Genomic DNA, 21,878 nt, shown 5'->3' on the forward strand with positions numbered 1-21,878 from the left:
CTTAATCTTTGTCAAATCCATTGGCAGACACGTTCATAGTAGTGTTTGGTCAGTTGCTTAGGGGATGAAACCAAACAGCATATTGGTTGTGTTATGTTGGACTTTGTGGTTTTACAGTTTAGGAAGTCCTGTCCTCGTGCAATAGCATGCAACCATTTCTGCTCTAGAATTTTTCCTTCTATAAGTAAGCAGTGCTTAAAAAAATATTTGGAGGAGACTAAAGAAATTTAGATTCCAGAACAAGGAAATAATGCCACCATCTAATCAATCAGGAATTCCTTTGTTTCCACTACAATTAAACATTTAAAAATTATATTTGGAGGAGAGGGACTTATTTGTGTGTGGTTTGAAGTAAAGAATGTGGACCTTAGAGTCAGATAGAGCGAGTTTGAATTCTGGGCTCTGCTGTTCATTTGTAAAACGAAGATAATAATACCTAATTAGCAGGGCTGTTTTAAGGACTACAGAATAAAATAAATATATTTGTATGCAGAGTTCCAGATACAAAGCAGATGGCTATTATTTCTTAGTACTTCCAACTCAATTCCTAAACTGTAAAACATGTGGATTTTGAGAATGTTCATTGTTAAGACTAAAAATGAAAGAATTTAGGATCAGACCTCTGATTTCAGTGTGGTAGTTTATAGTCAGATTATTCCATCCTCTTCCCAGAAATTATCCAAAATAACAAGGTGAAAGAGAAACCAAAATATGAGCAACCATTTTGGGTATAACTAGGGCAGTGATAAAACCCCAGATAAACCCCAAAACGAATTTCTATCCAAAGCTATGATACTGTACAGTGGGATGTAGAATTAGAACAGAATGGAGTGAGAGTGTAGTCAGTACACTAAAAGAGTATTATTTTTGGAGAAGGGGGATACATACTTTGGTGCAGTGTCTGACCTCCATTTTTATAACAGGTTGAATGGGGTGAACCAGCAGAGTGCAGGCTCTTTCTCAGACCTAGCTTGGCTCTCAGCAGTAAAAATAAGTGAATCATAATAAATTATAAGCCATAGTTAAGAAATGTACCACAGCTACCATATCCATTGGCTAAGGAAATGTGAAGTGCAAATAAATACATAAACAAAATCCTTTATCATGACAAAAAGTGCTGTTATCCTGGAACATGCCCCTGGATCCTTCCCCACATGAATTTCCAGCAAACAGCTAGTACAGAAAAAAAAAAAAAGTACCAGGGCTACTACTATGATACAAAAAAAAAAACAAAACAAACAGCCCAGGATCTTTGTAAAGAAAATCACAAGGAAAATAATGAGGAAATGAAGAAGAATACCAAAAGCTAGGTAAGAAAAAAAAAAAAAAAGTGAAAGTGTTAATCATGTCTGACTCTTCACTACAGTCCACCAGGCTCCTCTGCCCATGGAATTCTCCAGGCAAGAATACTGGAGTGGGTAGCCATTGGTTTTCCAGGGGATCTTCCCAACCCAGGGACTGACCCTGGGTCTCCTGCATTGCCGGTGGGTTCTTTCCTGTCTGAGCCCCCATGTAAGGCAAACTCATGAAAGACAAAACAAAACAATGGAACCAAGAAAGAGAAATTATCGGGTAAACCTGGTGAACTTGTTGGAAAAAGAAGAAATAACAATGCTGAAAGGTAGAGAAGATCTAGAGGAGGAATATGAGAAAAGTGAGCAAAATGAAACAAATATAAAGAGTTCAATAAGATTACAGATAAGATTATAACTACAGAATACAGGCAGATGAAGTCAACCATGCATATTACTGGAGTTGCTAATAAGGGAAACAGAAACTATGTGACAAAATGCGTTATGTGAACTTCCAGAAACCAAAGACATGCTTTTACCAAGCCCAGTGAAAGTTGCCATAAGTGCCATCAACGTGAAAACATCCATGTTAAATGCTGAACATTGGAGATAGTGAAAGAATCCTTTGGGTGGCCAAGAAAAACGTCACTTGTAAACGAAAATGATTACTGTGACCTTAAACTGCTCTGTAACTGTTCAGGACTAGAAGGTAGTGGAGCAACCTGTACAAAATCTTCAGAGAAAGAGTGTGACTCAAGACTTTTAGAGCCAGCAAAAATGGTGTTCAAGTTCAAAAGTCATAGTAAATGATTTTGAACATGCTCAACAATGGGAATATTGTGCCTGTGAGATATCTTAAGGAATTTTTAAGAAGGTGAACTATGGACATCTAAGAGCTGTCTGAAAAAACTGCAGTGAAAATACTAACCAGGAGCAGTAGATCCATGTAACTCTTTTAGGAGAAGAGCAAATATAAGGATTCAGTTCAGTTCAGTTCGGTCGCTCAGTCATGTCCCAACTCTTTGCGACCCCATGAATCGCAGCACGCCAGGCCTCCCTGTCCATCACCATCTCCCGGAGTTCACTCAGACTCACGTCCATCGAGTCTGTGATGCCATCCAGCCATCTCATCCTCTGTCGTCCCCTTCTCGTCCTGCCCCCAATCCCTCCCAGCATCAGAGTCTTTTCCAATGAGTCAACTCTTCTCATGAGGTGGCCAAAGTACTGGAGCTTTAGGGTATCAAAATAGACTATATTGATAGTTGTACTGACAGTAGAAACAATAAGTGTTACAAAAGGGAGACAGCAGGGGGAAAGAGAATGGCAGATAAAAGAAGTACATTTATTTCAATATGCAAAATTCTTAAAGAGATGGGAATACCAGACCACCTTACCTGCCTCTTGAGAAACCTGTATTCAGTTCAAGAAGCAACAGTTAGAACTACACATGGAACAACAGACTGGTTCCAAATTGGCACAGGAGTACATCAAGGCTGTATATTGTCACCCTTCTTATTTAACTTACATACAGAGTATATCATGTGAAATGCCGGGCTGGCTGAAGTACAAACTGGAATCCAGATTGCCAGGAGAAATATCAACTTCAGATGTGAAGATTATATCCCTCTAAGGGCAGAAAGCAAAGAGGAACTATAGAGCCTCTTGATGAAATTGAAAGAGGAGAGTGAAAAAGTTGGCTTAAAACTTAACATTTAGAAAACGAAGGTCATGACATCCGGTTCCATCACTTCATGGCAAATAGATGGGGAAACAGTGGAAACTGTAACAGACTTTATTTTCTTGGGCTCCAGAATCACTGCAAATGGTGACTGCAGCCCCATAATTAAAAGACACTTGTTCTTTGAAAGAAAAGCTATGACCAACTTAGATAGCATATTACAAAGCAGAGGCATCACTTTGTTGACAAAGGTCTGTATAGTCAAAGCTGTGGTTTTTCCTGTAGTCACGTATGGATGTGAGAATTGGACCATAAAGAAGGCTGAGTGCCAAAGAATTGGTACTTGAAAATTATGGTGCTTGAGCATACTCTTGAGAGTCCCTTGAACAGCAAGGAGATCAAACCAGTCAATCTTAAAGGAAATCAACCCTGAATATTTATTGGAAAGGCTGTTGCTGAAACTGAAACTTCAACACTTTGGCCACCTGATGTGAAGAGTCAGTTCATTGGAAAAGACCCTGATGTTGGGAAAGACTGAGGGCAGGAGGAGAAGGGTGTGACAGAGGATAAAATGGTTAGATGGCGTCACAGACTCAAAGGATATGGCTTGGAGTAAACTCCAGGAGATAGTGAAATACAGGGACGTCTGCAGTTTATGGGGTTGCAAAGAGTTGGACACAACTTAGCGACTAAACAATAATTTAAATGCAAATGAAAAGCAAGCTACAATCATGATCCAGATGATATAAAGCATTTGACTTTAAGTCAGATTAACCTTATATGAAACAAAAAGAGCAGTTTATAATGTTAAACAAGATAAAATAACACTTTAAAAGGATTGAAGCATTCATAGCAAAGGTATAACAATGAAATATATCTATGTACTATTCGTAAAACAAGAGAAAAAATCAGCAATTTAAAATTAGGAACTTTAATTTTCTTCTATAGTGCATAACAGACTAAATGGCCAAAAATATGTAAATCTCTAAGATCTAGTTAATATTATTAAAAAGATTAATCTAATTGATGTATAAAACTGTTTCCTTAAAACAGAGAGTACATCATCTCTAGTGACCATGGAATGTTAATAGAAATGAAACATTTGCAGTAAGACACGGAAAATTGCACTAATCATAATACTGTAAAAATACAAATTAATAAGAGAATAAAGTTGAAAACAACAAATTAAAACATCTTTCAAAGTCACGTCAAAAAGGAAATCCAAACTAAGATTAATATAGAAAATAAATATAATAATAAAAATACAGCCTGTCAGTACCTATGATAATGGATAAATAATTTCCAGAAGAAAAATTATGCATTTACTACTTGGAGTAGTAAGTTAGGAAGCTAGAAGAAAACAACAAAATCAATGTATGCCAAGCAAAATGATAATTAAGAAGCATAACGGCAGAAAGAAATGAAATAAATAAGAGGGGAACAGTAAACCTTAGGAGAACTAAAATAAGATGAGAAATGTAGAGAGGAGCAGAAAGAAATACAGAATGTAAGAAAGGATAATAGGAAAAATACCTCAAAATGCTGGAAGTTTACCTTGTAAGAGAGTGTGCGTTCTAAACTCCAGATGAATAATTTGACAAATTGAATAAAATGGTTAAATTTCTAGAGAGAGATAATTTACTAAAAGGTTCTCTATATTTTATATACAGAAAATAAAGACAGACAAATTAAGATGGGGTTGGCTAGGAGGGCAGAGAAATATATACTCCCATTGCCAAAAACACTAGGTCCTAATGATTTCACAAGAAAATTCTACTAAACCCTTTAAAACCTAATGTCAATGGTATTTAAACTATTTCAGGGAATATAAAAAGGAAGTATATCAAGTTTTGAAATGGTGTAAACATGATGTTAATGTTAAAACTTAATAATGATTACAATTAGAAAGAAACTTTAGATCATTCATAGTCATATTCATGCAAATAAGTACACAAAGTCCTAAATTAAATGTGAACAGAATTTAGCACACATTAAAAGAATAAAACATCCTGATTAAGGGAGTTTATTTCAGGGGCATAGTAATGATTCAGTAAAAGGAAATCTAATAACATTACATTTAAGGAGAAAAGCACATGATTGGCAACAAAATTTAATTTAAAGTTCATACTTTAAAACAGAAAAATCTCTAATTGTGACTAGGTAGTTATTTTAATATGACAAAATATATGTATTTTAATCCAAAATCCAGTGTCATACTTAATGTGTAAACACTAGAAACATTGTTGCTCATTTTAGAAATTGATAGTGATGTCCATTTGCTGACTTTATTTTTGGGGCTCCAAAATCACTGCAGATGGTAATTACAGCCATGAAATTAAAAGATGCTTACTCCTTGGAAAGAAAGTTATGACTAACCTAGACAGTATATTAAAAAGCAGAGACATTATTTTGTCAACAAAGGTCTGTCTAGTCAAGCTACGGTTTTTCCAGTGGTCATGTATGGATGTGAGAGTTGGACTGTGAAGAAGGCTGAGCGCCGAAGAATTGATGCTTTTGAACTGTGGTGTTGGAGAAGACTCTTGAGAGTCCCTTGGACTGCAAGGAGATCCAACCAGTCCATCCTAAAGGAGATCAGCCCTGGGTGTTCTTTGGAGGGAATGATGCAAAAGCTGAAACTCCAATACTTTGGCCACCTGATATGAAGAGCTGACTCATTTGAGAAGACCCTCATGCTGGGGAAGACTGAGGGCAGGAGGAGAAGGCGACGACAGAGGATGAGATGGTTGGATGGTATCACTGACTCAGTGGACATGGCTTTGGGGAGACTCCAGCAGTTGGTGATGGATAAGGAGGCCTGGCATTCTGCAGTTCGTGGGATCACAAAGAATTGGACACGACTGAGCAACTGAACTGAACTGAATCACAACTATTGCTTAACGTTGTTCTTGGAATGTTAACCAATTCCATTAGATATGAGAGAGGAATCAGAGATACAAAACAAAATGATTTGCAGTTTTCATGATTGTATACCTGGAAAACCAAAAGAATCAGCTGAAAATTCTTAAAAAGAGTAAAAAAAATTCCAAATGGTGGTAAAGATAAATTACTATACAAAATCAATAACTTCTGTATACTACAAAGTTGCAACCACTTAGAAGATATAATTAGAAGGATGATCCCTGATTTTCAACATCAAAAAGTATATCTAAAATAGCTATAAACTTAGTAAGAAATACGCACACTTCTGTTTGGGGGAAAATAAACTATAAAAAACTTCTAATGATCCCCAAAGAATACTTCAATAATTGGAATAATGCATGAAAAATCTATGCATTTTGTTTGTCCTGATTTATTCTATGAATTTGTGTGACATAGAAAAAAATATCTACAGGATTTTTATTGAACTAGATAGACTGATCTTATATTGTTATAGGAAATAAGCACCAATAGCCAGGAAAATTCAGCCAAAGGAGAGTGATGATATGGAAATGAGCCCCACCCGAGATTAAAACATATTTTGCCTCAGTTATTAAGACAGTTTGGTTCTAGGCATGAAGGAAAAGATTAACGGAAAAGAATATAGAATACACATGTGAATTGTAGTGGCATGTAATATCCGTAGGGAAAAATAGATTTTTCTGTAAATAATTATGAGCCAGCAGGGTACTCATCTGGAAAAAAAGTGGATCCATACCTCACAGTTTACACCAGCAGAAACTTCAAACAAACCATTAGTGTCAATCTAAAACACAAATCTTAAAAGTACTAGAAGACATCAGGGGAGAATTTTACATGACTTCAGGATGAAGAAAGTTTTCCTAACTATGATAAAAACCAGGAACCATGGGGAAAAGAGTAATAAATTTTACTTACTACATAAAAGAAAACTATTTTTACATGACCAAAATTGCCACAAGAGACACTGAGCTAGAGAAAACTTCTTGCAACTCATATCACAGACAAAACCTAATTTACTTAGTGGAAACAGCTTTCACAGATTGACACACAGAGAGTAGCAACCCAGTATAAAATTGGACAAAGATTATGGGCATTTGTTATTTTACACAAAGGAAATTCAAGAGGTCTTCCTTGAATACTGTACTATTATGCCCTCCCCCTGTCCATTATTTGTGTCAGTAGCCTGCTTATTTCCATCACAGCACTGATTCCAACATGTTGCTATTTTCTCTTTGCTCATTTACTTGTTTTATTGTCCTTTTAATCTGCCATACTGTGAAATCCTTGGGGAAGTGATACATCTGTCTCCTCCTGCTGTAGGATATGAGGCATTCACAATTCTGCTCTAAGTCTGTTCTATTCCATCTTAGAAATATGCCTTCTAAACTTTCTTCCTTAAGACCTGTGCCAAACATATTCAGCTTTTTTATAGTAAACTCAACAGATGAGTTGAGATTTGCAAAATTAAAACATCAGAAATTCACATAGTAATGGTTGCAATGTGAATTATTTTATCAGGCTTCCAATGGTCAGCTTTAAGCATGGGGTATAAATACCTAATAGGGATTGAAAGATGATTTGTTGGATTAAAAAGTCTTAAAGCGTAAATGTTTGTCAGTTTATTCTTTGGCACAGTGTGTGCTTTATCAATAACTTCTTTAGAGTCTTGAATTAAATTTCAGTTTCTTTTAATTTTCTTAATTCATTCACCTGATTAACTTTATTGATTTAATTATCATGATGAAATTAATAGTTATGGAGAATGAATGGGCTTCCCTGGTGGCTCAGATGGTAAAGAATCTGCCTGCAATGTAGGAGACCTGCATTCTATGCTGGGTTGGGAAGATCCTCTGGAGTAGGAAATGGCCACTTACTCCAGTATTCTTGTATGGAGAATCCCATAGACAGAGGAGCCTGGTGGGCTACAGTCCATGGGGTTGCAAAGAGTGGTACACAACTGAGCAATTAACACTTTCACACTATAGAGACTGAATATGTAGTGAAATGAACCTGTTGCATGAAAAATTATTCTGAGCCTTAGTGTTGAAACATGACAGACGTTTATTAAATCACACTTTTTTGTGAGTCAGGAATTCCAGTACAACTAAGCTGGGTCCTCTGACTCTCTCACAAGTCTACAATTGAGGTACTGACTGGGTCTGTGGTCGTGACATGGCTTGACTGAAGAAGGTCCACTTTCTTACTCACCGGGTTGTTGTCAAGATTGAGTTTTTTGTTGGCTGTTGGCAAAAGACTGCCCTCAGCTCCTTGCCATGGGCTCCTCCCTGTAGGATAACAGGGTAACTCACATGGGTAATTTCCATCAGAGGGAGAGAGGGCATGCAAGACAGAAGGTAAAATTTTTTTCAACCTAATCTCAGTGGTGACATTTCATTAGTTTTGTTCTGTTCTGTTCATTAGAGGCAGGTCATTAAGTTCATCCCATTCTTAAGGAGAGGGGATTACAGAAGGGTGTGAATATCAGATGGTGGGTCCTTGGAGGCCATTTTAGAGGACATTCAGCACATTGGGTTATTTACCAAACAGTTAAGATATGTCATTAAAAGAATTCAGAGGAGTGACCTCTGAGGATTGAGACACTCAGGAATTTGTTCCAACAAAGTTGACACCTGAATTAGATCTTGAGTAAAAGTTTGCTAAGGGAGAAAGCAGTCTCTTATATAGAAAAAATATAAACAAAGGAACAGAGGTGGATATTTTTCTTTATTTTGGGCAGAGTGAAGAGATAATATAGCTTTAGTAGTATTTTCATATACTGAATTAATTAGCAACCCAGAATATATACCTTTTTTTTAAATTTATAAATGCTGTTTTTATCTCAGTCTTGTTTGGGTATTAATATTTTTAAGTATCATTGAAGTGGAAAGTAAAGATCAAACATATCTTTTAAATACTTGATTATGTAACTTCAAATTCTGAGATTTGATTTAATGGCAAGTATGAGAAATGTTGTTCTATTATCTCCAAAGGCAAGAAAGAGTTTCAGTCATCTGAAAGTCTGACATTTTTTATCTGATGCAAGGTAAAAAATTAAGGCATGGCTTGATAAGAATGTGTGTGTCTGTTAATCGCTCATTCCTGTCCGACTCTTTGTGACCCCGTGGACTGTAGCCTGCCAGGCTCCTCTATCCATGGAATTCTCCAAGCAGGAATACTGGAGTGGGTAGGATCTTTCCAACCCAGGAACTGAACCTGGGTCTCTTGCATTCTTTATTGTCTGACCATCAGGGAAGCCCTGATAAGAATGTACCTTACTTAAAAAAAAAAAAAAAAATTTGCGAGACAGCAAAAGAGACACAGATGCATAGAACGGACTTTTGGACTGTGAGGGAGAGGGAGAGGGTGGGATGATTTGGGAGAATGGCATTGAAACATGTATACTATCATGTAAGAAATGAAGCGCCAGTCTATGTTCGATACAGGGTGCTTGGGGCTGGTAAAAGAAAAAAAAAAAAAAAGAGAGAGTGCACTTAACTAATGCCTTTTTGAGTTTGAAATTCAAATTCATTAAATCATCTTAAACAGTGAGAAGCACAAGAAAAGTATTATGTTTTACTAAACTCCCAGAGTGAATTCGTTGCTTATAGTAGATTTTTTAAGAAACCAATCACTGTTGTGCGTGTGCTCTTGTGTCTGACTCTTTGCGACCCTATGGACTATAACCTGCCAGGTTCCTCTGTCTGTGGAATTTTCCAGGCAAGAATACTGGAGTGGGTTGCCATTTCCTACTCCATGGGATCTTTCTGACCCAAGGATGGAACCCATCTGCATTGGCAGGCAGATGCTTTACCACTCTCCCTCCTGGGTAACATTGCCATCAAAGTCACCGACAGTAGCAGCAGTAGCAATAGCAGAGTTAGCCTGGTCAGTCCATTCCAAGCATTACATTTGCTTGCTATCCTTATTCAGTTCAATTCAGTTCAGTTCAGCCGCTCAGTCATGTCCGACTCTTTGCAACCCCATGATTTGTAGCACGCCAGGCCTCCCTGTCCATCACCATTTCCCAGAGTTCACTCAAACTCATGTCCATCAAGTTGGTGATGCCATCCATCCATCTCATCCTCTGTCGTCCCCTTTTCCTCCTGCCCCCAATCCCTCATTAAACAACCTCATTAAACACTTTTCACAACAAACCCAGTGTTTTAGAAATGGTTCAGTTTTCCCATACTAAAATGGGGGAAATAAAGTCATGGAGATTTAGGAACTGGATAAAAGTTAAAAACAAAACAAAAAAATATTATGGCAGAACCTTGATTGTAATCCAAGTAGCTTTGATTCCAGTGCCTGAGCTCTTAAGCAAAATAACAGACTGCCTCTTAGGTCAAACATTTAGTAAATGAAGGCCATGTGAGTGGACAATTCCCAATTCAGTGTCACTTTTCATCTAGGTTGTATAGATTTTCTGATGGCATTTGAGTCATTTAAGCTCTATAAACTAGTTTGGTTGGGAACTGCACTTGGTCAAATTGCCTTCTCAGTGTCCCTTCTAATTGTTATTAGTGGATGCTTATAAAATATGTTAATTATTGCATTTTAGTTTGAGTAATGTTGTACAGAAAGTAACAACCCTCACCTTGTGGAGTTCAGATTTTAAACAGAGGCATGTGCTTAGTCGCTTAGTTATGTCCGACTCTTTGAGGCCCCATGGACTGTAACCCTCCAGGCTCTTCTGTCCATGGAATTCTCCAGGCAAGAATACTGGAGTGAGTTGCCATGCCCTCCTCTAGGGGATCTTCCCAACCCAGGGATCAAAGCTGGGTCTCCTGCATTGCAGGCAGATTCTTTACCAATGGAACCACCAGGGAAGGCTTGATATAATTGGTTAACAGGAAGGCCCTTCAGAGGGAAGAAGAGAAGCATGGGAACTTGGAGCAGGGGTATTGAAACCCTGAGATGGAAGACTTCCCTGATGGTCCAGTGGTTAGTATTCCACATTTCCAAATTAGGGGGTGCAGGTTCGATCACTGGATAGGGAACTAAGATGCCCCGTGCCATGCAGTGTGGTTAATCAATCCATCAGTCAGCCACACCCTGAGAGGTAAGAAAGGACTGATTACTGTGACACAGGAGAAATGCCACAGTGTCTCTTGTTTTTTATTTGGATGTGTACCACAGCCTTTTGGTGCCTGTGGGGACATGCGAGTCTTTGCTTATGCAGTAGTGCGTCGATGAGTTGGGAGGAGAGGAAGTGATATGGCTCTTATGTGGAAGCTTTCCTCTTACCAAGTTTGGGCACAAGGCACAGACTTGTCTTGGGTTGAAAACACCTTGGGACCTAGTCACAATGGCATAAAGTAATTAACTTCAGTGACCTTAGACTATGGTAACTTCCCAGCTCTGGGATGCTTTTAGATACCAACTAAGGTGAATACTCTGAACTTCCCTGTAGGAGAGATATTTAAATTTAAAATGGAAACTTGCATTGGTGGGGCTTCCCTGGTAGCTCAGCTTGTAAAGAATCCACCTGCAATGCAGGAGACCCGGTTCGATTCCTGGGTTGGGAAGATCGGCTGGAGAAGGGACAGGCTACCCACTCCAGTGTTCTTGGACTTCCCTGATGGCTCATTCGGTAAAGAATCCACCTGCAATGCGGGAGACTTGAGTTCGATATCTGAGTTGGGAAGATCCCCTAGAGCAGGGCATGGCAACCCACTGCAGTATTCTTGCCTGGAGAATCCCCATGGATAGAGGAGCTTGGCAGGCTACAGTCCATGGGGTCACAAAGAATTGGACCTGACTGAGCAAATAAGCACACTCACACTGATGATGTGGTTTCATGTTCAGTTATATTGGATACTTCATATTTCCCATATTTCTTCTGTGAAGAGATAAAAGCAAGACAGAAGACACATACATATTCATGAGTAAACCCATCATTGCAAGAGTGTGTAGAGAAAAAAAAAAAATCAGTATTACCCAGAAGAGAACCAAAATGTGACTGTGATTGAGTTTCCATGTTACAAGTGTGGAGAATGTTTCATTTCATCCAGTCAAAAGGGATTCTTTGTATATTCAGTAAAGACTAACAGGAAGATGACTTTGACAATAATTAGGCATTTGGAAGGAAGATGGAGAATCCAATGGAAGAGGAGCCTGGTGGGCTGCTGTCCACAGGGTTGCCAAGAGTCAGACACAACTGAAGCAACTACCTTACACAAAGCATACTAAGGCAGAATGCATGGGCACAACCTCAAGCCTGTTGTGATCCAGTGAAATTCCTCTCTTTTGCCTTAAATTACAAATACAAATAATATGAGAAATTTAAAGATAAAATAATCATTTCTCCACCTTTTCCAAACATCAGTTTTTGATCTGGTGTGACCTTTCAGAATTTGTCCTTAGGCGTATCTACCTTTGTTCATAGTTGCAGTCAAAGTACCTGCAGGACTTTTTTTTTTTTTTCATGTGGGCCATGTTTCATGTCTTTATTGAATGTGTTACAATATTGTTTCTGTTGTCTGTGTTCTGATTTTTTGGCCATGAGACTTATGAAATCTTAGCTCCCAACCAGGGATCAAACCTGCACCCTTGGATTGGGAAGCAAAGTCTTAACTACTGGACTGCAGGGGAAGTGCCTTTGCCTATAGTTCTGTGTTTTGCTTTTTTTGTTTAATGGTATATGATAAACATTTACTTGTTTTTCGACATGAAACAATAGTTTAATTGCCACCTAATATTATTTAGAGACTCATGTTTTTTAATCATTTCTCTAGTTTGATACTATTTGTTGCTGTCCTAGCAGTGTCAGTATCTATTTTCAGTGGATTATAACAAAGTGGGAAATAACTTTATCACAATATAACTTTAAGTTTTATCATACCTATAATCATATCATACATATAACTACAGTGAATTTCATAAAAGTGGCAACTACTTATAATCTTAAAGAGTACAAATATGCCAGGTTTAGTATGACACTGGTTGCAGTGATACTATTAAGCAAAATAATTTTCTTTCTTACAAGGTACTTCAACTTCGCTGGAGTTTGTCTCTGTATAACAAAATATGAGTATTCGTTTCTAGTCTTGTGTTTTTGTTATCCTGTTAATGAATTTTCCTTTCTTTTAGTGATGATACTTTAGTTTTTTTGGTACAAATTTGAATGATTTCTTAAGATAACATGGATTTTAATTTAAATCGATGACATAAAAATGTTCCCAAATCTGGCTTTATAGCTTTTTTAGGTTTTAATTTTTACTTGATTTTTATATATTTATATCTGTCAGTATTGCCCCTTGTGATTTCTTCTATTACTTTGAAAAGGAGAATGTTATTTTTAAATATATCTATATATATATTCTCATTTAGATTCAGTTGAAGTAATTATAATGGTTACACTGAACCTTTAACCCTTTGGAGCTTATTTTTACTAGATACTGTAAAATTTGAATTAGAGTTACATATTTTTTTAACATAAATAACCTTATTTTATATATCTTACCTTCAGATGCTTGTTTATAATTATTAATTATTTTCCAGTTTTTACATATTTATTTGTGTATCACTACTTCTGTCCTTTTAGTTAGTTATGCTTAAGTTGTCCTATTTATACTTTTTTTGGTCAGTTTTCATTGATATAATCACCCATGTCCTATTCAGAATACATTTAAGAATATTGTTGCTAAGTATTCTAAAACACAAGTTAAAAAATTGTTTTTGAGATATTTAATGTATTAAATCCACAAATTAACTTGGCAGAACACATATATTTCAATATTTAGCTTTTCTTTATATAACCATGGCCTTTTAATTTTAAAAATCTTTTATGTTTTTCAATAAAAAGTACTACTTAGTTCGATGTCATGATAAACCTAGAGTGTTCATACTGTTGCTGGGATTGTGACAGAATCTTTAATCTCCTTTAATCTTGCTGAATCTGATTTGTGTGTTTCTTCTGGACAGCTGGAGGCACCATCTGTAACCAGCAATGAAATACAAATTGTATATTTTGCATTAATCTGCATACTAGTCAAATATTCTGATATTTGCGTTTAAAATGGGCATTTCACAAAATAAAGATAGATGGTAAAATTCATGCTAATAGTTTAATCTAGACTTCAGTGGTTTGCAAGGAGGAAAAGAAGATCCTCCCAGCATCCTCCCTGCAAAAGGAGCACCCCTGGGTACCAGGATACCTGAAGGTCAAATGCAGACCCATGCTGGCCCCTGAGGTCCCTAGGGATACAGGCTGTCAAAGTTCCCCCTTGAGCCAGTGGGACCCAAGCACTGTGCTCAGGCTGGAAACAGGTGAAGTTGAGACAGACATCTCCTCTGTCCCTGGCCCCACTGCCTCAACCCTTGGCAGACAGGCGGCCCCCAGAGATTTATAAACTTTGGTGCTAGGTGCTGGGAAATGCTTGGTGCATGAATTGGGAATGTATGAAAAGGCTTGTCCTGGTTGAGAGGCCAAGACTTGGCCTCTAGCCTTGACCAACTGTCACGTGCCCTCATCCTAACCCTCCCCATCCTCATATCAAGGTCCTCGCTGGGTAGCTGGCGGATGGTGACAGCCAGCAGAAGCAGGGATGGGGCTGCTGGGTAGGGCCTGGGCTTTATGGGAGTAGAAGAACAGGTGCCCTGTCCCCTGAAGGTGGTGGGGGGCAGGACTGTGGAAATGAGGCTCCAGGTTTGCAGTGCCTGTTACATCTACCCATTGAACTTTGCTTTACAAAACACAAATTAAGAGATAAAATTACTTCAGGACAGTGAGTACAAGCATTAAACCCCAATGCAGGGATCCTTTTGAGATTAGGGCTTTATACAACATAGTGGTCACAAGTCCATTCAACCACCTCTTAGTTTGTAAGATACACTCAGATATTTCCGACTTTCTTATACTTAAGACCTCCACTCTTTAAATGTAAATATTTGCTTTCTCCTGACAATTTGAACCAACCTTAAGGATAGAATGCCTGTTTGTTGAATGAATGAATGAATGCAAGTGTTCAGTGAATACCACATGCATAATATATACACAGATACATGAAAGCATCTATATTTTTGTCATGTCTCAGATTCTCATTGTTTGCAGATAAAGTGTTTACTTCATGAATATAGTTTAGGACCACTGAATTACATTTTCCCTGAAAACATGATCAAAGGATTGCATGCATTTGTTTAGTTGTAGAAACAATCAGGACTGAGAATGTCTAGTCTCCTAACATGTTGAAATTTCAGCAGTTTTAATGATTCTTTTCTAAGGATTTACAAGCATATTTTTTTCTTTTTCAAAAATACTTTACTGCTCTTTTTATAATTTTTCTTTTCTTTATCCCTCCCTGCTGCCTAAATTTATTTGGAAGACCGGTAATGCTAAGGAATTGTCTAAGAGAACAATGAAAACTTTGAAATGAATTGTCATATTTTTTTTATCTTAAAGTTTAAAACACAGTTTTCTGTAAGAATATCATTATTTAAATTTTAAAATATTCTTGAACATAGTATCTATTTTCTTCTTATTTGTTTTCAGAATACCTTAATCACAATGGAAAGCTTCTTCATTAAATTTGTTAAAATAGCATGACTTAAAATATTATGTTTTCTTATATTTCTGAGTGTAACTTACCAATGCTTGGGTATGTTTTGATGTTTAAATATTTAGGAGTACAGGCAAAACTGAGAATCTGGATTTTGTTGGGCCATTAAAAATCTCACGGCTGTTTTTGCAAGAGTGCTTGCTGGAGCTCTGGCCAAAGTCCAGTCTAAGCAATAACATCCTACTCAGTATACCTCATGATCCTGTGTCAGTTATTAAGGCATTCTTCTTTGCTTCCTGCTCTAAACAGCTATGAAACATTGCTGAATTCATGTTCATGATTTTTTCTATATCTTGTTCAGTTTAAGTGAAATGACCCTTGCAATATACATACATTATCTACAGTTGGGCTAAGTGCATGTGTTTAAGATTATGCAACTCATTGTTAATGAATAACCTCTTTGGAAAGCAAAACAGAATGCTATGTATGTAATCAATATTACATAGTGTGCATGAATTCATCCTTAACTCAGATTTTATAAAACACACCACCTTACATCACTTCATGTCAAAACAGTCATTAAGGGTCTTTAAGTGGTCTTGAAAATTACCTGTTTTAATGTGAGTAGGCATGTACGCAGTTAAATGAATCCTGAAATATCTTTGACATTAGCTCAGCTCAAAGTCTGGAAACAGTTCTTTTTTGTGACTTAGGTGCAAATCATTCAAAAATGGTGCTGGACAGCAACATTATAATCAAATGAGGAGAGAGAAATCTGGAAAGAGTATCTTGTTAAATTGAAAACAATGAAAGTATACTTATTAATCTGATTTTCTATAGCATTCCAAAGCGAGAAACGTGATTATTGATTTTTGCTTAAATAATTTTAATGCTTTAAATATGTATATATTTATATTACAGTTTTGCACAGAAGACATTATAATTGATTTGTGTAAAATTAATTGAGAGTAGAATTTTTAGAAAGTGAATGTGTTGAGAGTCAGCTCATAGAAGGCATTTTGAACAAGCCATGTCCCAGTGCCTAGAATTTCTTTGCTCTGATACCACCCTCTGTGAATGCAGTGTTCTCTTCAAGTCCCAACTCATACCACATCTTCTCCCTGATGTCTTCACTGTGTTTCTCCCAAGAGCTCAGGGGTGTTTCTCTAGACACTGAAAATATTTGCCCTTCCCTGAGGCTAGATTAATTTTTCATAGCTTGCTGTTTTAAAAAATTTTCAACTATATTTAAATTTCCTCTATGGCAAGCACTGTGATTTATATATTTATTTTGACCTTTTGTAATGCTTTGCAAATATTGATTAATTTATAGTGCAGCTTAGGGGTTTTTAACTCTTCACATATTTATATACAATTATAAATATAAAACTACATATTTTTAAAAGCCAAGGAAATTGTAAGCATTGTTACCAAACCATTCACAAAAAGTGTTTGAGACTCCAGCAAGCAGCAGTAAATATACCTCTTGTTATCAAGGAACCACTGTGAGTAAAGAAAAACTGTAAGGAGCAGAAATCTGTTAGTGAAAAGGAAAAAGGAAGTGAGGAACTGGATATTGATCTTGCCAAGTGAAGCAGTGAAAGAAAATACTACATTGTGAACTTCTTTCCATTATTTGCTCAAATTCAATCTAGCAACTCAGATTAGGAGAACAATGGCTGAGATGTTGGAAATAAATCCAACCCATTCGAACCCCGATAAATCCCTAGGAAACGGGAAATAACACAATTAATGAGAAGAGGAAAGACTTGTTTAGAGTTTCAGACATTTTTTTTTAAATAAAAAACGATCTTCTGAAATGTGACTTGCTCCTTGTACTTATAATTCATATTCCTTACCTTAATGTTTCTTTTGCTTTTTTAAGATCAGCAATATGTGGGAAATTGTTTGTGTTGATTATCAGCATCAATAACTTGATGAAAGAATAAGTACTTTTGTGTAAAGAGGAAGTCAACCGTTCAGCATCATCATGCTGATTATATAGCATGATCTTTAGCTGTAGTCTGGAGGTTCCACAGTAAAATGAAAGGCACACAAAATGAAGGATCTGGAGACCTGGGCTTAATCTTTATTCTTTTGTTTCCCGTCTTCTCATCTTCAAATGTTTATTTAGAATCTATTTATAGGTACATCTCCTTAGGCTGATAATCAAGTGAGGGAGACAAAAAGCAATGCCAATCACATATCATGTGATAGATGCTCTCAGATTACAGGCAGACAGTATGGTGGGACCCCTTAGGCTTTGGCTTATCATAGAACCTTCAATTATTTGTATAGTAATATGATCTTCCCTGGTGGCTCAGATAGTAAAAGAATCTGCCTGCAATGCGGGAGACCAGGTTCGATCCCTGGGTTGGGAAAATCCCCTGGAGAAGGGAATGGCTACAAACTCCAGTATTCTTACCTAGAGAATTCCATGGACAGAGGAGCCTGGCGGGCTATAATCCATGAGTTAGCAAAGAGTCAGACACGACTGAAAACCACCACCATACCAAACCGTAGGTAATAACAGTAATTTGATGAAATACAGAGCTGTTGTGAAAACTTGATATATAGAATTTTTTAAAAATTAGCATTAGTAAAGTACTTTTCCATTTTTTCTGATTTGAAATCCTAAATTTTCATTTCCTTTTTGAAATTTCCTTGATTCATTCTGAAAAGTGCTTTTTCTATGTTAGTACTCCCACACTATTTTTCCATACTTTTCTTTCTGCATTTATTGTGAAAGAGTGAAACTTCCAGTTGCTCCTTGCCATGTGTTGGTCACTCAGTTATGTCCGACTCTCTGCGACCCCGTGGACTGTAGCCTGCCAGGCTCCTCTGTACATGGGATTTTCTAGGCAAGAATCCTGGAGTGGGTTGCCATGTGCTTCTCTAGGGAATTTTCCCAGCCCAGGAACTGAACCTGGGTCTCCTGAAATGCAGGTAGATTCTTTACCCTGAGTCACCAGGGTAGGCCCTATGTAGTGTTATATGTCATAATAATTATACCTCAGTAAAACTGAAAGAAAAAAAATTGCTTCTTTTAATCTATTTTCAAATATCCAGGCACATGACAATAAAAAATTCTAGATATTGTGTGCATCAGTTTAGGTACTCAAAATATGGCCTGTTTTGCCCATGATCCAGAGGAAAGGAGAAAGTTCACAGTGATATAATCATTGATTGAATGAAGATCTTGGAAAAGAGGAAATGTTAGTGAGCTGTGGAGGTTGCTCAGTATAGAGAATGTTTTTAGACGTCGTAACCTCTTTCTTCACTACCAGTTTTTCAATTTCATCATCTGTGAACCTCAGGTTTTCTTGTCCATAGATAAGAAAATTGAAGCAAATGATTTTTAATGCCCCATCAAGCTTGAGGATTCTCTTTGGAGACTGATTGTTGTTTTATATTGGATTGGCCAAAAAATTCATTTGGATTTTTCTGTACCATGGAAAAACCCTTATGAACTTTTTGGCCAATACAGTATTTTTTTTTTTTTTTTTTGGTGTTATTTTGATAAGCAACCAGATAAAGTCATTGAATAAAATGGGATATGATCACTTATTCTGTTAAACGTTATGCCCCTTCATTCTTCCCATGTCTTTATTATACAAACATCAACCAACACTAATGTTTACTGAAGAAATGGCAGAACATCCAAGGAGATGGGACTTGATTCAGACTTGCTAGAATGAGAGGTGTCTGGGCAGATGAAAGACGTGGGAATGGCCCTGAAAGATGGGAAGGAAGAGCAGTGTCCTCATGCTAAGCAGTGTGACGAAGTTTGAAGATTAGATAAATAGAAGAGAGGACCTGCAGTGCTTGGAGAGTTCTCATTCAATTCTGTAAGCAATAGAGGACCATGCTCAGTCAGGAAAAGAAGACAAAGTTATACCTGTTCAGTGTCGTTGAAGGCTTGGCAGGGGCTAAGCAATCAACACAAGAGAATAAGGAAGAGAAGAGGAAATTGCTTATAACACAGCTGGTGCAGGGCTTTATTAAATGAAGAGAAAGACAAATGGACACAAGTCCTGAAAGGAAGGTTGATTTTGCCAAATAGTTATATCATTCCATTCCAAAGAGTTGGAAAAGATGCTTATAGCTGGAGGGATATGGCAGCCTGGCAAGGCTTTCTCTCTCCTGAGTATTTTTTTTTTTTTTTTTTGGTCTGAGTATTTCTTATAACTGATAAAAGATTTATCTCAAGTGTCCAGTGTGATTTGCAAAAATGTATATAAATGAGCCACAGGAAATATTTCCTGTCTTTGTTGAAAACAGGTGGGTATTTGAATCTCTCAATAATTAAATGAAGGCTAATCAGTTCTCCTATTTTCATAGCATCCCCTAATCTCTACTATTGAAGATAGACATGTATCAGGGCTAATTAAAAAATTATTATTATAGGAATGTTCTTGCATGTCTGTACTATTTATTTTCATATAATTGATTTTTCTAGTATTCTTTTATTCCTTTCTGGTTCTTGAGTTTTGAATTCTAGAATTATTTTAGTATTATGCCATGTAGAAGCACAGAAGTGTGGCTTGATGGTGCTGCTGACAATTTATATGTCAAGGTGTAACTGCCTGGTATATTCTTTGCTATTTTGCATTCCTTTGCAAAGTATGCCTTTGTTTAGTTTTGAGGGAGTAGTCTTCTCCGATTTTCCATATACTCAGGACATGGCGTTTACATAGCTAATGACTGTTCTTCTCTGTATGGAATTCAGATGTTTGCATTTTCACACAGTTTCTTCAATCACCTCGTCATTCCTTTTGCATGCTGCAAGATGTCTAATCTGTGGTGAAGAATAGAGACATATTTTCGTGTAATTTCTAAGAAAAATTACATGGGCTATGACTAAGCATATCATCATGCTTCCTATCCAGTTTACCTCATTTATTTCTAAAATTCTGCAATCTGTTTTTGTATCACATTTAATATATTATAGAAGGCCTGGCTCATTAATTATTATCCTTTGAAGTCATAAGTCCTATTCTAACAGTATGTGTTTGAAGCTAATGTCTTATAAAAACTAAATGTTAAGTATCTTTATAATTTTGTATTGTTATTTTCATTACATAAAATAGAAGAACTTTCATCTACCCTAGGAATTTAAGATGGTATGTCTGTACACATGATACTTGGATGAATTTTAAACTATTACTTAAATATATGGAGGTTTCCGGGCTTCCCTGGTGGCTCAGACTGTAAAGAATCTGCCTGCAATGCAGGGGACCTGGGTTTGATCCCTGGGTCCCTGGGTAAGAAAGATCCCCTGGAGAAGGGAATGGCTACCCACTCCAGTCTTCTTGCCTGCAGAATTCCATGGACAGAGGAGCCTTGTGGGCTATAGTCCGTGGGGTCACAAAGAGTCGGACACAACTGAGCGACTAACATATGGGTGTTTCCAGGCTTCCCTAGTGGCTCAGCTGGTAAAGAATCTGCCTGCAATGTGGGAGACCTGGGTTTGATCCCTGGATTGGGAAGATCCCCTGGAGAACAGCATAGCAACCCCCTCCAGTATTCTTGCCTGGAGAATCCTCATGGACAGAGGAGACTGGTGGGCTGCAGTCCATAGGTCACAAAGATTTGGACATGACTGAGCAACTAAACACACACACGTGGATGTTTTCTAGGGGAAGTAATTGATACCTGTAAAGGCCGGTTTTAGCTTGTCTATTTTAAAGGTTAACTTTTTTTTTAAGAAAATGATTTTTGCAGATTAAAATGTTTACTATTAAATAAACATGTTCCGTGTGTGTATGTATATTTATATTTCTATCAATTTAACCCTACTGGTATCTGGACTTCTCCTCTTCACCTGACTTAGGTCTGTTGGTTTTCACCAGGAAACAGTCCCCTACTTGTTTCCGCTTGAAACAATGGTTTGTGCATTATACTAGGACAATCATGAGGGTGGCAGTGACCCCAGAGGTAATTATTTTCGTCAAGGGCAGTTTAGGAGAATGGTGATAATGAGGGACAGCAACCCCAGCTATGGCAGATGAAGTGGTAGCGACTGTGTTTGAACTTTCAGTATCCTGATATCTGTGCTTCTGATCTTCCTATCTGTGCTCCTGCAAGTTCTTAAAAACCCTGTGGACAAAGAAGGGTCATTTGGCTCCTTTTTTTCTTTTTTGCTTTAGTAGTAAATGTTTTATTTGCAAACAAATTTACAGCTTGTAGTTGACAAATCAAAATTAAAAGATGGACAGTGATTAATTTAGAATCCAACAACAAAATAGTTGCTCCATAAATACTCACTGCCTGGTGAGAGTAAAAAGAGACTGATGTCTCCCGATTCTTTGCCCTGTGACATTTTAACTCCCTCTTTGCATTTTCCTGGTGGCTCAGCTGGTAAAGAATCCACCTGCAATGCTGGAGACCTGGGCTTGATTCCTGGATCGGGAAGATCTCCTGGAGAACGGAAAGGCTACCCATACCAGCATTCTGGCCTGGAGAATTCCATGGACTGTTTCGTCCATGGGG

General features: G+C 37.3%; 1 protein-coding gene across 1 annotated transcript in view; it reads left to right on the forward strand.

Annotated features, from left to right (window-relative positions):
- HMCN1 (hemicentin 1) overlaps window positions 1–21,878 on the forward strand; it is a 537,733-nt gene that overhangs the window by 101,242 nt on the left and 414,613 nt on the right. The gene's annotated exons all lie outside the window — the stretch shown is intronic.

Source organism: Capricornis sumatraensis, chromosome 14, assembly GCF_032405125.1.
Source record: "Capricornis sumatraensis isolate serow.1 chromosome 14, serow.2, whole genome shotgun sequence".
Lineage (NCBI taxonomy): Eukaryota > Metazoa > Chordata > Mammalia > Artiodactyla > Bovidae > Capricornis > Capricornis sumatraensis.